The sequence below is a fragment of the Mustela nivalis genome (assembly GCF_964662115.1).
Source record: "Mustela nivalis genome assembly, chromosome: 6".
Taxonomy (NCBI): Eukaryota; Metazoa; Chordata; class Mammalia; order Carnivora; family Mustelidae; genus Mustela; species Mustela nivalis.
The window spans coordinates 25851651-25870933 of NC_139025.1; the positions used below are offsets into that span (position 1 = coordinate 25851651).

General features: G+C 35.2%; 1 long non-coding RNA gene across 1 annotated transcript in view; it reads left to right on the forward strand.

Moving 5' to 3' along the window:
• The window catches only part of LOC309866684, a 242323-nt gene that overhangs the window by 222190 nt on the left and 850 nt on the right, over positions 1 to 19283 (forward strand). The gene's annotated exons all lie outside the window — the stretch shown is intronic.

The following is a 19283-nucleotide window of genomic DNA, read 5'->3' on the forward strand; positions in this document are numbered from 1 at the left end:
ATATATCAAATATATGCCACAGAATTATCATATCTACCCATATTAGCAAAAATTAATGTTTGATTAATGCATTAGATTATTAAAGGCATACTTTTGCACTTTTGCTCAGCTCCATATGGCATTTTTCTAAGATAGAAATTTCACTAAAATATTAAAGAGGCTGTTGAGTATTTTCCAGTTTTCATCTAAGAACTATGATATCTGGGGCGCCTGGGTGGCTCAATGGGTTAAAGCCTCTGCCTTCAGCTCGGGTCATGGTCCCAGGGTCCTGGGATAGAGCCCTGCATCAGGCTCTCTGCTCAGCAGGGAGCCTGCTTCCTCCTCTCTCTGCCTGCCTCTCTGTCCACTTGTGATCTCTCTTTCTGTCAAATAAATAAATAAAATCTAAAAAAAAAAAAAAAAGAACTGTGATATCTTACTATTCCAATTGTGAGACTATTTCAAACAGTATGACAAAGAATTTTCTTGTATATATTGTTTATATAAAAAAACCCTGTGCACTTTTTTATCAATAGAAATTGAACATTTACAGCAAAACAAAAACAAAAACAAACAACAACAGCAGAAAACAATTTGTAAAGGTATCTTGAAATTCAGTCAAAAGAGTTTGGATATGAGTCTATACATGAGGCATATGAAGAGAAAAAAGTTATATATTTTTTACTAGATTAAATTAAATATATTTTATTATAAAAGAAAACGCCATTGTCAGTAGATAATGTACTGTAGATACAATGTAGATAACAGTTGGGATTCAAACAGAATTGAAACATTTCAAATACTTCTACTTCATATCAAGAAAAAAATGGGGGGGAGACCTTGGTTTAAAGTAGCTTTAAAAAGACAATGTGAGACTTCTGGAATGGCCAATTGAAGAAAATGACAAAATCTCTCTCCAAAGCAATAATAAAAACTGCACAAGTCATCAAAAATAACAATTATTTTTTTTTTAAGATTTTATTTATTTATTTATTTGACAGAGAGAAATCACAAGTAGATGGAGAGGCAGGCAGGGAGAGGCAGGCAGAGAGAGACAGAGGGAAGCGGACTCCCCGCGGAGCAGAGAGCCCAATGCGGGACTCGATCCCAGGACCCTGAGATCATGACCTGAGCCGAAGGCAGCGGCGCAACCCACTGAGCCACCCAGGCGCCCCAAGAATATCAACTGAGCGGGACGCCTGGGTGGCTCAGTTGGTTAAGCAGCTGCCTTCGGCTCAGGTCATGATCCCAGCGTCCTGGAATCGAGTCCCACATTGGGCTCCTTGCTCCGCAGGGAGCCTGCTTCTCCCTCTGACTCTGCCTTCCACTCTGTCTGCCTGTGCTCGCTTTCACTCACGCTCTCTCTCTGACAAATAAATAAATAAAATCTTTAAAAAAAAAAAAAAAAAAAAAAAGAATATCAACTGAGCTTCAGTAAAACTGAAGGAGGACTGTGGAATTTTGGTCCAGGGCTGCTTTGTTCTTACCCATTCCCCCTCTATCATCCAGAAGTTTACCTAGGGGTGCAGGCCACAATCTACCAGCAGGCACACGGGAAGAAAGGCTGCATATACAACACTGTATGAAAACTTAGAAAAGATTGCAGAAGGCCTAATGAACTACTGGATTTTAAGAGATCTATGGGCAAAATGTGAAAGTCTTGCCCTTTCCAAGTGTTTGAGCATAACCTCTTCACAAGTCTTGGATGAGAACCAAGCTATGTTGACTCATGAGCTATGTCAAATAAACTAACCTTAAAAATCAAAACAAGAAAGACAAAAATAGAAACAAATAACTGAGCAAAGACATCAGTCACCACAGTGGACAAATTAGTCCAACCAAGTCACTAACGAACAAACATAAAAATAGAAGCAAGTATCAATCCTGGTGGAAATCAGAATCTAGAATTCCAGCAATATAAGTCTAAAGGTTCAGCTTTCAAAAAAATATTATGAGGTATATAAAGAAACTAAAATTTTTAACCCTTAAAAATTTTGTCGTAATTTCTAGAATAATTTAAAAATATCTACCAAAACACACACACACACACACACACACACACACACACACATCTGGTAGATAATTCAACAAAATAATTTAATGGCACATTAGACAATTATCAACATAAAACCAAGAAAGGAAACAGAGGACGAGAAAGAGAGAGACAGAGGGGGGGGGGGGAGAGGAAGGTGTGAAACATATGGGTAACAAATAGCAAAATGACAGATATAAATCCAACCATGTCAATAATGATATTAAGCATTCATGGATTAAAAACTCTAATCAAAAGGCAAAGATGTCAGAATTAATAAAAAAACTTAAACAAAAAACTTTTAATATTCAAATGTATACCTCTTATAAGAGGCACTCTTTAGATTCTAAGACATAATTAATCGAAAGTAAAAGGAGGAAAATAGAGTCACCATGCAATAGTAACCATGAGAGAGCTGGAGTGACTACTAATATCAAATAAGACAATAAGAAAAAGATTGCTTTCAGATACAAGATGGACATTTTCTAATTAGATGGAGAGGCAGGCAGGGAGAGGCAGCCAGAGAGAGAGAGAGAGAGGGAAGCAAACTCCCTGCCGAGCAGAGAGCCCGATGCGGGACTCGATCCCAGGACCCTGAGATCATGACCTGAGCCGAAGGCAGCGGCTTAATCCACTGAGCCACCCAGGCGCCCTAACCAGCACCCTTCTAAGCAACCAATGAACTAAAGAATAAATCAAAAAGGAAATCAGAAAACATTTTGAATTGAACAAAAATGAAAACAAAATATATAGAAATTCATGGCACATATCTAAAACAATGCTTAGAAAAAAAATTTATAAATGAAATGCCTGGATTTGAAAAGAAATATTTGAAAGAAATAACTTATAAATTCATTTTAGAAAGCTAGAAAATAAAAGAGCAAAATAAACATAACACAAGAAAAAAGAAAGAAAGACAATTAGAAAAGAAATAAGGGCACATGGGTGGCTGATCAGACTCTTGGTTTCAGCTCAGGTCATGTTTTCTTGCGTGATGGGATCCAGCAGAGTTAGTCTCTGTGCTCAGTGGGGTGTCTGCTTGAGATTCTCTATCTCCTGTCCCTCCCCCAACTCTCAGGCACAGGCGTGCACATTCTCTCTACCTTTCTCTCTCTCCCTGTCAAATAAATAAATCCTAAAAGAAGATAAAAGAAATAAATGATTTCAAATATGAAAAAAGTACTACAAAAGAGAATCCCCAAAATTTTATTTGAAAAAAATCAACATACTTGTCAAATATTTACTTACAGTTGGCAAGAAAATAAGAGTAGACACAAATTGCCAAAACAGAAATAAAAGGGAGGCTAGTGCTACTGATTTTACAGAATTTTAAAAAATCACAAGAGAATATTATGAACAATATTTTGCCAACAAATCTTATAATGTGATTAAAATGGAAAAAATACTAAAAAGATAAAAATTACTAAATCTGAACAAAAATAAGAACAACAAAAATAAAATATATGAATAGATGTATGACAAATGAAATTAAATTAATGACTAAATATCTTCTAAGTAAAGACCAGCCTCCCATGGCTGCCTGGTGAATATAATTAGTCATGATAAGGAGCAAGTAATAACAATGCCTTGTGAACTCCTCCAGGAGAGGAAAGAAGCAAGAGAAATGGAAAAATTTCTTTCAGAAATAAAGGGGGAGGGAACACTTCCTAATTCATTTTGTGAAGCAAGAGTGGAAAAAAAGACATCAACAATAATAATAATAAAGTACTAGACAATAGATTTCATGAATACAGTTGCAAAAATCCACAAGAAAATATTAACAAATAAATCCAGCCACATAGGAAAATGATTATATGTATGCCATGCCCAAATGAGGTTCGTCTCAAGAATGCAATGTTGGTGTAATATCTGTAAATTAATTAATGTATGGCACCATATTAATAAAGTAGCAAAACCTCATGATCATATTAATAAATGCACAAATACCTTTTGAAAAATCTTATATTCACTGATGATAACTTCTAACAGATTAAGAATAGAACTTCCTAAAATGGATAAAGAGTATCTACATAAGTACTGTAGCTATAACTTTTTTTATGATTTTGGTGGAAAACATTTGATCTTTCACCACTAAAGTGAAAACTTTACTGAGTTGGTGAAACACCAAGTGCTTCCCCCTTAATATTAGGAAAATGGCAAGGATGCCTGCTCTTACCGCTTTTATTCAACATTGCATGCACTGAAGTTACAGGCAGTGAATTAGACAGAAAAACAGAAAAAGAAAATGATTAAAAAAAGAAAAAGAAGGTATCCAAGTTGAAAAGAAAGAAGATTGTTTTATTTGCAGATGACCTAATTCTGTATGTAGAAAATCCAAATAAGTCACAAAAAGTAGCAACACTTTCAAATAAGGTCAGGATCAAGATCACAGGATTTAACATCCATACAGAAACATCAATTTTATTTCTATACTAGGAGTGAACTTTTGCAAATGAAATTAGAAAAACAATGCCATTCACAATTACATGAAAAAAAATCACTAAAATTCTCAAAAGTAACATTAACAAAAGCAGTGCAAGACTGTGTACTGAAAATTTCAAAATGCTTCTGTGAGAAAGAAGATCTAAATAAATGGAGAGATGTTCCATATTCATGAATCAGAAGTTTCAAATGGCGATGCACCATGAATTGGTCTATAGATTTAATTAAATCAATTTCACAACCCCTATAAGCCTTGTGGGTTATGGAAATTGACAAGCTGATTCTAAAGTTTACAGGGAGAGGCAAAGGATGCAGACTAGCCAAAACTACTTGACAAGAGAATGAGGTTAAGCACTTAAACATTTTCCAATTTCAAAACTTGCTATAAATCTATACTAGTCAAGGCAGCAGGGCCCTGGCATAAGGATAAGCTTATATATAAACTGAACAAAAATGAGAGTTCAAAATTAAAACCTTTACATTAATGGTTAAAAAAAGCAAGACCACAGTAAGATTTATGGGTCTAAATTTTTTGTTCAGCAGCAACCACCTGGGAGTTTTATAAAACACATAGGTACCTAGTGGCAGGACCAAAGGGAAAAAAAAAAAAAAAGAAAGAAAGAAAAAAAAAAGAAAAGTTGGATAAAATTTAAGAGTCTTGCATCACGAGATTTATTTCAAAGTTATATTAAAGTAGTGCTAATTGTGGGGCAGTGTCAAAGATAAACACAGCCAGACATTAATTTGAAGGAGTGAGAACAGATTGTATTCAATAATTACTGACTATAGGGGAAAGTGCTCAGCTCTATTCTGATGTTCAGAGGTGATCTGACCTTTGAAAGGAGAATAGAAAGTAGGAAGGGAAATGTCTGGGGCTAAAACAGTCCGGGAAGTGAAAAATCATGAAGACAGAGAAGGGGGTAGAGGTGGTCCAAGTGAAACCCATATGGGTTTGCTAACAGGCACTTACCAAAGGTAAGCTTCTCCCTTCACGCAGAGACTGGGAAACAGGGGCCTGTCTTCAGGCATTGGCTGCAATGGACAGTAAATTCTTTTGGCAGCCTTGAGTTTTCTCAAGCAGGCACTTTAAGAGGGACTAGAGACATCCTATGGATACTGCCTGGAACTGTTAGGAACTATAATAGTGTTTGCTCAAGCCTTTATAGGCCAAGATGGAGGCATAGTCAAGAAAAATCTGACTACAGTTTGGTCAAAGACAGAATCTTGTCAGCAGGGATTTTATTTTTTATTTTTTTATTTTTTCTATCAGCAGGGATTTTAAAAAGTACTCTGTAAACCACCAACATGAAAACAATTGGAGTAATTACTGGAAATGTAATTTTTGAATTCTAACCAGAATTATTAAATAAAACCATTAAAATTTTTTAAAAGTGAGATATTGACTTAAAATATTTAGAAATCACCCTTGATGATTCATACACACACAAAAGTTTGAAAACCACATGTTGAGAGTGTCCACAATATTGGAAATGGATGTAAATTGTAATTTTCACAACTGCTTGGATGAAAACGAAAATAAGAATATAATAATGATACCAAAAGTATATAAAGAATAGGTGTCAGGCTTATTTTGAGAACTTTACGTGTATCAACTCATTTTATTGCATATTATGTTTGGAATATTCTTTCATTGATAAAAGCCTTGGTAATCTGCAGTATAATGTTGTGTTTATAAAAATCAAGGTAATTACCAAGGATGCTCAGGGCAAAAACTGCCTAATATCCTTGGCACGGATCTTCCCTGTGACAAAGTGGGTTTGTTCCATGGTCAAGAAATGGCAGACCATGACTGAAGTTTATGTTGATATCAAAACTGCTGAAGGTTATTGGCTTCACCTCATTTGTGTTGGTTTTACAAAGAAAATGCAACAATCAGATTCAGAAGTCCTCTTGGGCTCAGCAAAAGCAGGTCCACCAAATTTGGAAAAAGATGATGGAAATCATGACCCAAGAGGTGCAGACAAATAAAAGAAGTGGTCAGTAAATTTATTCCAGAGGCCATCAGAAAAGACATAGAAAAGACTCAGTCTATTTACTCACTCTGTGACGTCTTTGTTAGAAAAGTAAAAATGCTAAAGGATCCCAAGTTTGAACTGAGAAAGCTCAAATAGCTTCACGGTGAAGGTGGTAGTTCTGGAAAAGCTACTGAGGATGAAATCAGTGTTAAAGTTGAGTGAGCTTATGGATTGGGATGCCAGTCCAAGAGCCTGTTTAAAATTCAGACATTTAATGGTGACAAATTAAAAATCTTATTTGTGAAAATAAAAATAAATAAGGCATTTTAATTTGACAACTTAGATGCCCACATTTTTAGAAAAACATAACCTACCAAAACTGAAAAAAGAAAGAGGCAAATCTCAAAAGTACTTCTTTTTTGTTCAGAACATTAAATCTATTATTTTAAAAACCCTGGAAAAATCTCCAGATTTAGATGATTTCACTAGCAAAGTCTTCCAAATATTTAAATACAAAATCTTCTACGTAAGAATGATAAAATAATTCTTAGTTCCTTTTTTATTAAGTGAGAATGAGTCTTCTATCAAAACCTATCAAGGACATAAAAAAAAAAACCTATAGATCAATTTCTCTAATGAAGGATATTTCAAAAATCTAAACAAAAGTTTAGCAAACGGAAACCCATAATACCCAAAATGGGGTTAAAAGAGCCAAAGTCTTCATTCTTTTTACCTGTGTGAGATACTTTAGTTAAATTCCAAGAAAAATTATTTGTTTCTTGGCGATTAGAAAAATAATAAAATTGGAGTACTAATCAATTAGTGAAAACATAGAAATAAATGGAAATAAAAAATTAAATGAAATTAAAAAATGGCTACATGCACATGTCTCTGACAATGTTCCTGAATTTAAAAATCCTGGAAAAAGAGTTTTGCAAACTAGTCAGTAAGATTTCTTTATTCCCTATTTATTTGATGTCATCAGTATCAACTACACAAGTTCTTAGTGGTCTCTACTGTGAGTATTAGATTAAAATCTGTGTTTGTCTTTTAGCTTTTTGCTCTCTTCTTTTGTAGTCCTGAGGGAATGATATAACAGTACTTAGTGTCACTCTATGAATTTAAAATTTTTTAAAAAATGAAAAATGCTTATTTTTGAAAGTGATCACTTTTGCATTTAAAAATATTTATAAATCAGAAATCTAAATATATTTCCATAGACCTCATAGTTATTATTGATCAAATAATTTTCAAGTAAATTAACCAGAAATAACATCTTGACAAGTTTCCTAAAATTTTAGATCAAGAACCAAGAAAAATTCAGTTAAATTTTTATATTTTTGTCTTGATTTTCATCTCAGAATGGGTGACTGAATTGTGCTGAAATGTTGATCTTATTTTAAAAGCCAATATTTTTGAAGAATAATATGAGATCATAAACTTCACTTAACAAGTGTCTCAGTGCTGAAGCTTTGAAGAAAATCCCAATGTCTTGGCTGTTATTTATAAAGTAAAAGAGAGTAGAGAAGTCAAGGAAACACAATAAAAATGATTCTCCCTTGCTTTAAGCCTCTTTGATATATAATTTTAGCCAGAGGAGTCTCAACGATACAGTTGATATTGATTTGAGCAGGTGATAGGGAAACAACTGCCTTTAACCAAGAAAATTATTTTGTGTTCTGTAATGGGAAAAATGATAGTGGGCCAGGTGATTCATATTTTCAGCTCTGGGGCAAATCCATTGATTATTTTATATTTTATTGCCTCTGTGGTGGAAGTGGAAGATTTCTTCCTCATGTTCTTTTATTTTGTCAAATAAAAAATGGCAATAGGATTTTTTAGAGTCATAATCATTCGAGAACGAAAGGTGGGTTTGCAGAGTCATGGTGTTTGCCTTCCTTGGTGTTTTGCATGTTAAACACTTTATAATTGTCTATTAAATGCCTACATTTTTGTGAGGTACTATTGGAAAGTATTAGCCAAGAGTAAATTTAATCCCAATAGAATGTGTGTTTGTGAGGTACTATTGGAAAGTATTGGCAAAGAGTAAATTTAATCCCAATAGAATGTGTGTGTTTGTGTGTGTGCAGGCATGTATGCAGGTACATGTATATTTTTCTCTTTTCTAGAAGTTCAGAAGACAATCAATGCAATGTTTTTGGATATTGTCTGTGATTACAACAGTAGATCACAGTGAGCATCTGAACAACTTTTTTAAAGCAAAGTTACAGAGAACTCCTCCAGCATTCCAATCCTTCATGCCTGTGGAGAATGATGGGTTTCACTTGTTCCTCTATCCATTTTGACTGAAAGGCTCTAGAGACGTTACTCCATGTGGCAATAAAACTGTACTTTGGGACAAACCAAATCAAAGTCAAGCAGAAATACAGGCAGTACTTGGGCCCTGAATGATAGACCAAGTAAAAATTAATTATCAAGTAAATCTTTGGCACCCAAGCTCTCCTATACTTACTGTCAGGAGCTCCTTGCAAGTGAAAAATTAGTTTGGTTCAGGATGAGCAGATAAATACATTTATACACAGATGGATATGTTATAAGAGCAAATATAATTCATTTTTCCTTAGTCAACTGAACTTTCATGAATAAAAGTAAGCTAAAAAATCAATATGTCAAGGAAGTACACCTATGTGGGGTTTTTTTGTTTGTTTTTGTTTAAGATTTTATTTATTTATTTGACAGAGAGAGACGCAGCAAGAGAGGAAACACAAGGAGGGGGAATAGGAGAGGGAGAAGCAGGCTTCCTGCTGAGCAGGGAGCCCAATGTGGGGCTGGATCCCAGGACCCTGGAATCATGACCTGAGCCAAAGGCAGAGGCTTAACCACTGAGCCAGGCGCCCCATACCTATGGTTTTGATTGCACAAATTCCTTCTCCTATCAGTTCCTTCTTAGAATTCTATAATTATCTGGCTAAATGTTTAGGCTAATTTATGCTTCTACCTTTACTCATGTTTTCTTGCTTATTATTTCTTTTCTTGTTATTCTGGCCAAAATCCAAAACAAAACAAACAAACAAACAAAAAACTCTGCCACCTTATCTTAGTTCGCTTGGGCTATTATAAGAAAGTATCATAGGCTGAGTAGATCAAATAACAAAAATGTATTTTCTCACATTTCTGAAGGCTGAATGTCCAAGATCAGGGGGCCAGCATGGTTGAGTTTTGGTGGAGGAACTATTCCTGGTATCTAGACATCTGTCTTCTTGTTATACCATTGCAGAGTAGAGAGAAAGAGGGCTAAGGTTTTTCCCTTCTAAGGATACTGATTCCATCTTAGGGGCTCCACTCCCAATGATTTAATTATCTCCCAAAGACCCATCTCTTAATCCCATCTTATTTGGGGTTGGGGTTTCAACAAATGGATTTGCAGTCCTTAACCCCATTGAACATGCCACTACTGTTGGGTCAATCAAATTTAGCTTGTGAAAGCCAATGTTTGCAATGCAGTCTTGACATGTAAGCATGAGTATACACATGTGTGCTTGCATACATGTGAATTTTGAGGATACTATTTTTCATCAAAGGGGAACCTACTGAATCATTGTCTCCTTGCTGTGAAGTTCTTTTTATTATTACTTTTTTTTTTTAAAGATTTTATTTATTTGTCGGAGAGAGAGAGAGAGAGCATAGCAGGGGGAGAGGCAGGCAGAGAGAGAAGCAGGCTCCCTGCTGAGCAAGGAGCCCAATTTGGTCCTCAGTTCCAGGACCTGGGGATCATGACCTGAGCCAAAGGCTGACACTTAACCAACTGAGCCACCCATACATCCCTATTATTACTTAATGAATTGCTGTACTTCCCTTACCTTAGGATTCTTAAGGGCTAAGCAGTAAGTCACTGCTATCTGCTCCACCTAACTTACCTCGTTCTCTTTGAATCAAAGGTGTACGCTTTGATTTCTCATGAAAATTAACCTCTACAAATTTGAATTCAAATTTATTTCATATACCAAAAAGATTCAACAGAAATAAGGTTCAAGCTGTTACAAATGAAAAACATAACCCTGGCTACCTACATTGATAGTATAAGAGCTCACCTGTAACTTATGAAAATAGATGTAAGGCTAATGGACTAATTTTGAGAGCTTAGTCTATGCCAAGCATCTTTTTAAGTTATATATATATATATATATATATATATATATATATATATATATATATATATTTCATTTTAAATCCTTACAACAAATAAGGTGGTATATTATTGTATCAATTTAATAGATAAACTGTGGAGTTATGAGAATAAGCAACTTGATTAAATTTATATGACTAGTAAGGGAAGGAGTCAATATCAACCCAGGAAATATAAAACCAGAAACCACTCTTTTTTTTTTTAAGATTTATTTATTCAATTTTTATAGAGAAAGCATGTGAGTATGTGGGAGCAGAAGGAGGGGCAGCAGGAGAAGGAGTGAGAGAATCGCCCAGCAGACTCCCCACCCATCACAGAGCCCAAAGCGGGGCTAGATCCAAGGACCTGAGCCTAAATCAAGGGTCAGATGCTTAGCTGACTGAGCCACTGAGGTGCTCCACAGAAACAAATCTTAACCAATGTGGTATCTGTTAAAGGATGGTCTAAGTGATTGATCCAGCAATCTTAGAGGTTCATTAAATAATAATATGGGTATTCAAAAATTTATTTGATGTAAATAAGTGTACTGATACCTTAAACTTCTCCATATCTTAAAAAAGTAATAAAATATAAATACACAGTACAAATGAAATATTTATACATATACATATATAATTTCAATACATTTTAGAAGTGCATTTTATAAAATCTATAGGTTTTTCCTCAATAGCATATTATAAATAGGAATAAAGTATTCTTCTGTAAAATATCTGTTTTCTATTTCTGTAAGTCCTATTTACTTCATGGAGAAATGCAAGATATTCTTTTTAAAATAAGAATTTGAAAGGATAGGATCTTATCACTATTACTGTAGGATATGTCATTTTAGCTGACATTACTATCTGTAAAAATATTTCAAATATAGTATTTCTCTGTGATTATAAAAAAATACAAATATTTCAAACCTGCTAACCAAGCTGATTGCAAAACTAGCCTGCTAACCACAAAATTTTCCAGAAAGCTACACAACCAACTATATTCTCCTCTCTTAATTTAACCAAGCAATAGGTTCTATTGCTACTTGTAACACTTCACTGACACACGTGATACACTACGTTGCTTCTCCAATTATATAAAAGGAATGCTCCATAGACCCAGAACCCTGCAAAGGGCTGAGGTTTAATGTGATATAAAGACTCTTGCGTAGTGTCAAAGCAGTGGAGCCTTTGCTTACGCACTGCTTTCCAGTATGAACTGGTTATTTCCTGTTCCACTGAAATATGATATAATTTTATTTCTTCTGCAGGCTTGACAATTTTCACCACAGTTTCCAAGAGGAATAAATATTTTTTTAATTGATATCATTTAAGACCAAAAAAAAAAAAATCAACTAAAAGGATCTCTACATTAGAGAAATATGAAGATGTAATCAAATTCCTATGTATAATATAAACAATTTGAGTAGTAACTGTCATGATATTGGTAAAACAAATAGAGAATTAGGGTGATTTTATTTAAATAATCAATTTATCTCCTAAATTATTACATAGAATATTTTTATAAAATGCACTTAGAAGATTTTACTATTTTCTTAAATTGTTTAACAGTGAATTTCTGTTTCATTGATACTTTAAATTATCTGTGAAATCTGAGCCTATTTCTTTTATATAAGCATGGAAGAGAGTAAGAGAAGGGGCAAAGTTTTTTGACAATTTCTTGGTCTCTCCTATAATCTATGATATATTTGGATTTGTTGAATGTCTATGTGTCAAAAATAATAATTTGTATTTTCATAGGGAATAAATTATTTCATCTATATTCCTAATGTATTTTCCCAGAGTTAGATAGAATACTCTTATAGCTCTTGATAATATCCTGCATTAATATTATTTTGTTCTTATTAGTAATTTTTGGTGGTTTTTCTGTTTTTCATGGGTAGATTTCCTAGTTCCTTTTTCCTTTTACAGCTTTTCTCTTATCAGATATATGGTTCTTAGGTTTACTTTTTTATTCTAGTATTATTGGATTTTCCATTTTATCAACTTTTGCTTTTTTGACAAATATTTTCCATAAACTAATGCTATTGCTTCCCCCCCCACACACACTGAGTTAAATATAGTACTTGATTCATTTACTCTCACTTTTTCTTACTTAGTAACATAGGCATTCCAGGTCATGATTTTTTCTGAACAAAACTTTAATTGATTTATTACATAAAATTGAGTGGTTATGACTCTTTATATCTGTATTCTGTAGCACGGTAGTCACAAGCTACATGTAGCTATTTATAAAAGTAAAGGAAATTTAACATTTAGTTCCTTATCATATTAACCATAATTGGTAGGCATATACCTGCCACTCTTAATTTTGTTTTATGAGAGTGAATTCATACTATATTAATTGTTTTGTTAGTTCATTTTTTTCCTCCTTATTAGTTATCAGCTGTATCTTTCAATGTCACTAAAGTCTAGTGAATGGCTCTCTGTGTCTAGCTCCAGAGTCAGAATGTTGGTTTCAACTTCTGACTTCTTTATTTAACAAACTATATGAGCTAGAGGAAGTGATAACATTATAAATTTAAATTAATTATAAATGAAGATTCTTTAGCAACTTTCTCATTCAGCTGTTGTGAAGATTACATGTGGTACTATACATTGTGTATTTCTAGTAAACTAATGATTGCTCCATTAAGGTTAACTTTATAATTATTTTATTAAATAGGTAGGTTTTCCTGTTTGTAACAAGTGCAAGGTATTCTATATAAATGTAACTACTCAACCCTTTACTTAAAAGCTTTCATTCTTGAATACAATGTTGCTAGAATTTTTTTTTTTTTTTTTTTTTTTTTTTTGTTCCTAGAATTCTTGACATGAATTTCTAAGAATTCCTCTAGGTTGATACATGACACATAAACTCTTCGGTATACAGACATATGTGTGTGTATTAATATATATGTGTGTATATATACACATATATATGTACACATACAACAAATCCTGTGTGTGCATGCAGGTGTGTGCATGTGTGTGTGTGTATATATATGGCCAGATTGGTTATAAAAGAATGCCTAGGAATGCCTGGGAGGCTTAGTCAGTTAAGTGTCTGCCCTTGGCTCAGGTCATGATCCCAGGGCCCTCGGAGGAGGTCCTGCATGGGAGGGGGGGGGGGTTCTTGCTCAGCAGAGAGCCTGCTTCTCCCTCTGCCTGCTACTCCCTCTGCCTGTTCTCGTTCTCTCTCTGACAGATAAATAAATAAAATCTTTTAAAAAATGCCTATAATAATTTTTATTAAACTAGTGATCTTCAAAATTTCCTCTCCTTGCACTGTGAATGCATAGGAACATTCCATGAGATATACAATTGTGGAAAACATGTTCTGATTAACTGGCATACATGCTTTTCCAAAATTGATCTGATTGAGAATGGGCTTGCTCCGAGTGCTGGCATTATCCTGTCCCTCCTATGGCAGAACAAAAATGATAGAAGTTTATTGAGTACACAGCAAGGCAGTGACTATCTGCCATGAGGAAGTGGGTGTGGAGTACACCACAAGGGAGTGGTGGGCAGGACAACTGAGGAGGGGCTTGTGCAACTAGGTAGTGGGAGTGGGCTGTTTTTAAAGAGGGAAGCTGAAGAGGTAGGGTTCCTTAGGGAATTTCCCCTTTTTTGGTAAATGTGTTTACTTGTAAGTAGTCCACTAGTTGGTTAGGACCTATGCAAATTTTGAGGTGGGTTCTCTGATGGGCATGTCTCTCTCTATTCAGTCAGGGGTTGCCCTGCCTCCTTTCTACATTCCTTTGTTCAAGTCGGTTTGTCTAAAAGGGGCATCTACACCTCTTTCCTTTTAAAAGTCCTTTCTTCCCTTTAAAGAAGAAAGATATATCCACCACCATCTTGTAATTTACTATGGTAAATTGTCCAAGGATATGAAAGTCTCTATGCCAAACAAAAGGAGAATTTTATAAAGATTTTATTTATTTATTTGACAGACAGAGATCACAAGTAGGCAGAGAGGCAGGCAGAGAGAGAGAGGGAAGCAGGCTCCCCCGCTGAGTGGAGAGCCTGCTGTGGGGCTCCATCCCAGGACCCTGGGATCAGGACCTGAGCCGAAGGCAGAGGCTTTAACCCTCTTTGAGCCACCCAGCCACCCCCAAACAGAGAATTTTAAATTTGCTTGTTATATTTCAAATTATTTTATCACAAGTTGTAATATACTTACTGGCTTTTTTTCCCAATTAAGTGCTACAGATATTAAAAGATAACTCAATCCAAAAGATTTAAAACAACAACAACAAAAAATTAGCCTTATTGTTAGGAGTAATAAAAATGAACAATTTTCACTATAGACATATGTACGTATTTGTACACACACACGTGCTGTTATTGTTACAGAGACATGATAGAGTTATCAAAAGAATAAGCGTGATAATATATCACACTGTATAAAACTGTTCAGGGAAAGTGGAATGGAAATACATTGTCAAGAAGATAAACTAACATTCTAATAATAAAAACAAAACTTCTGGGCACCTGGGTGGCTCAATTGGTTAAGTCACTGCCTTCAGCTCAGGTCATGATCCTGGAGTCCCAGGATCCAGTCCTGCATCGAGCTTCCAGCTCTCTGGGGAGTCCACTTCTGTCTCTGACCTTTTCCCCTCTCAATGTCTCTCTCTCAAATAAATAAATAAAATCTTTTTTTTTTTTAATTTTTTAGTTTTTTATAAACATATATTTTTATCCCCAGGGGTACAGGTCTGTGAATCACCAGGTTTACACACTTCACAGCATTCACCAAAGCACACACCCTCCCCAATGTCCATAATCCCACCCCCTTCTCCCAAACCCCCTCCCGCTAGCAACCCTCAGTTTGTTTTGTGAGATTAAGAGTCACTTATGGTTTGTCTCCCTCCCAATTCCATCTTGTTTCATTGATTCTTCTTCTACCCACTTAATCTTTTTTAAAAAACTTAATGTATTTTTAAATGATTGACACATGATTTATATGTATTCAAAAAATAAAATAATGATATAATTATTTTATTTGAAAATGTCAAATGTATATCTGAAAAGATGATCTTTGTAATTTATGCAACAACTATTTTAGGTGTTTATTTAAAATGAAAGGGAGACATAAACCACTATGGACCCCCAAAAAACAATCTGGAGATTTCAGAGAGGATGAGGGGAGGTAGAGTAGCAGGGAGACAGGTATTGAGGAGGCACGTGTTGTGATGAGCACTGGGAGTTCTACTTAACTAATGAATCATTGAGCACTGCATCAAGGACCAATTATGTACTATACAGTGGCCAACTTAACATAATTAAAAAAAAAATAAAGAAAAAAAACACACTGAAGGTTACCAGAGGGGAGATGGGTAGGGGATGGGTGAAATAGGTGATGGGGATTAAGGAATGCACTTATTCTGGTGAGCACTGGGTGCTCTATGGAAGTGTTGTGCACCTGAAATGAATAACTAACTGGAATTTAAATAAAAACTTTTTTTTTTTTTTTTTTTTTTTTTTTTAAGTATGAGGAGATGCTGAGATCTTTAAGATTCTTGTAAGGCTACATGAGCAAAAACTTTAAATACCAGTTTTGTTTCGTTTTGTTTTTTAATATTGTGGCAGTCCAAAGTACCTTTTGAGTTCTTTGATGGCTGGAGTTTTCTAACTTTAGTAGAATAAAGAAAGGTCGTGGATCTGGAGTTGGGGGTGCATCTCCCACTAAAGTACACTTACTAATCACATGGCAGGCAAGCATCCTAGTGCAGTAAGAGTTGGAATGTCCTTTAGGTTTCATGGATAGGAGCAACAAGCAATCCAAGTATCTCTTTCACTCCAGGCTAACATATTATTTAATTAGCTTGTATTTTTTGTTTTTGCTGTTGTTGTTTTACTTCCTGCCTTTTATAGATATCTAAGGCTTATTCAGGGAGATCCACCCACCCTTCCACAGAAAGTCTTTCATTGTTTTGATGGTTCCCCGTGGCTCAATCATGCTTCCTGTGCTTCTTCCCTCTGAGTTTAAAAGTTTTCCCAATGGACAGAAAAACTCTTACCTCTGAAGAAACCCACTGCTGTGTCTGCTTTGGTAATGGTTTCTTCACTATGGCTTCTCCATAAACTAATCTTACAGCCAATTCATTCTTAGAGAAATGCCTCATGATTCATGGTCCATCTATTTTTCTGTGGCGTTTATAGGTTTCTTTCTCCTCTGTTTCATCCTTGAGCATCTCTTTTATCTTTGTAGTAATTCCAACACAATTTGAGAAAGTAGAGTATCTCTAGTCAGAATGTTGAACTTCTAATTTCTGACATTTTCCATAAAATATTTTCTTTTTTTTAAAGGATTTTTATTTCTTTATTTAACAGAGAGAGAGAGAAATCACAAGTAGGCAGAGAGGCAAGCAGAAAGGGAGAGGGGGAAACGGGCTCCCTGCTGAGCAGAGAGCCTGATGTGGGGTTCCATCCCAGGCACCCCTCCATAAGATATTTTCAACATGAATCTAGCTTGGAGGCTTGTAAGAAATTTCACAGTTTTTATTTGGTGAATGCAAGCTCCTTTAAAAGTAGATTTTTGGGGGCACCTGGGTGGCTCAGTGGGTTAAAGCCTCTGCCTTCGGCTCAGGTCATGATCCCAGTCCTGGGATCGAGCCCAGCATCGGGCTCTCTGCTCCACGGGGAGTCTGCTTCCTCCTCTCTCTGCCTGCCTCTCTGATTACTTGTGATTTCTCTCTGTCAAATAAATGAATAAAATCTTAAAAAAAAAAAAAAAAGAAGATTTTTGGAGGGCACCTGCGTGGCTCTGTTGGTTAAAGGTCTGACTCTCAGTTTCAGTTCAGGTCATGACCTCAGGATCCTGAGGTCAAGCACAGCTTGGGCTCCAAGCTCAGAGCTGACTGGGCTTCTCCATCTCCCTCTGCTCCTCCCTGTTCTTGCACTCCTCCCTCTCTCTCAAATAAATAAATAAATGATTCTTTAAAAAAAAAAAAAAAGTACGAATTTTTGTGTGTTTTGCAACATCTCAATCATCTTTATATTTCTTTATATATTGTTTTAAATTGTGGCATATACTTTTTTTTTTTTTTTTTTCATGCAAAGCTATCAGAATGGCTATATTGACTATGTAGACTCACTAGTTAGGTCAGCTTCCAAGAACTATCACCAATAAATTTAGTAGAACTCATTATTTTGCCCTCATATTTTCAAGGTCTGAACTGGTTTAGTTTTTAGACACAGTTGTTTCAGCATCATATACACATTAAAAATGGTTATTTCTGCTCAATCTGATAACTTCACAACAGTATAAATGTCATAGTCCCCTTTCTCAGAAAGAGTTTTGGCATAAAAACCAATTGTCCATGCAAATGATTATTGGGAGCATTTTTCATGTGCACCAATCAAATAAGGTGAAGTGGTTATTTGAAAGATATGTGAACATAGCGATTTACAAGTATATACTTAAAGGTACTACTAGTGCTCATTTGACCTATAACTGAGTTCCTAAATTGTGTCTTTACTCAAAAGTAAGTAACTCATGGGGCGCCTGGGTGGCTCAGTGAGTTAAAGCCTCTGCCTTCGGCTCAGGTCAGGGGGATCGAGCCCCGCATCGGGCTCTCTGCTCCGTGGAGAGCCTGCTTCCTCCTGTCTCTCTGCCTGCCTCTCTGCCTACTTGTCATCTCTATCAAATAAATAAATAAAATCTTAAAAAAAAAAAAAAAGGAAGTAACACAGTGTCTGAATAAGTCTCATGGTGTGATCTTATAAAATGGAGGGCTCTGAAATGCAAACTTCTCAGGTTATACAATTTATTAAAATGGAAGTAATTTAAAACAGTCTGTTTCTTGTTAGTCTTTAAATATGCAAATAAGAAAGGCCATTTGATTTATTCATTTTTATTTATGCCATTTCCAGATGGGAATATAATTATTCATTATGAATTCATTCCCACTTCCAAGCCTCTTGACTTTGCATCTTAGCTTTTGAAAACAAATTGATGCCTAACTATTACAAATTGAATTTTAACTATTGCAACTAATTCCAGCCCCAAATGGTATAAATTTAAAATATCCAGCAGTGAAGTGTTGTTGTCAGGTTATTGACTTGTGAAGTTTAGCCTTAGGTTTTTAACCTATATTAAGAAATTCATAATGAACTCAAATAAATGTAATTCATGGATGGGGAAGGAATTATATTTCATATATTCTCACATTTCACCTTGAATTGGAAAAGACTTCATGACTTTTTGCTTTGTTACAATGAAATAACTCTTTTCTTTGTTTATTTAAAGGACCATCTTCATTTTTTTTAATCAAAGAAGAGGTACCTAATTTTAAGAATTAGAGGAATTTTTGGGGTGCCTAGGTGGCTCAGCGGGTTAAGTCGCTGCCTTCGGCTCGGGTTGTGATCTCAGGGTCCTGGAATTAAGCCCCACATCAGGCTCTCTGCTCAGCAGGGAGCGTGCTTCCTCCTCTCTCTCTGCCTGCCTCTCTGCCTACTCGTGATCTCTGTCAAATAAATAAATAAAATCTTTTAAAAAAATGTAAAAAAAAAAGAATTAGAGGAATTTTCCAGATAAGAATCTATTTTTTGTCTTTATAGCGATAACTTCCCAGATAGATTTTTATGCTAATATAATTGAGCTCCTTGTATAAAATTAACCAACCCCCAGGATTAGAGTGGACACTAGGAGATTAGAAAAAAAATTCCCAAATCTGTTATCTAAGCCTAATATGAGGAGTCAGATTATGTTTAGCAATTATGGGTTC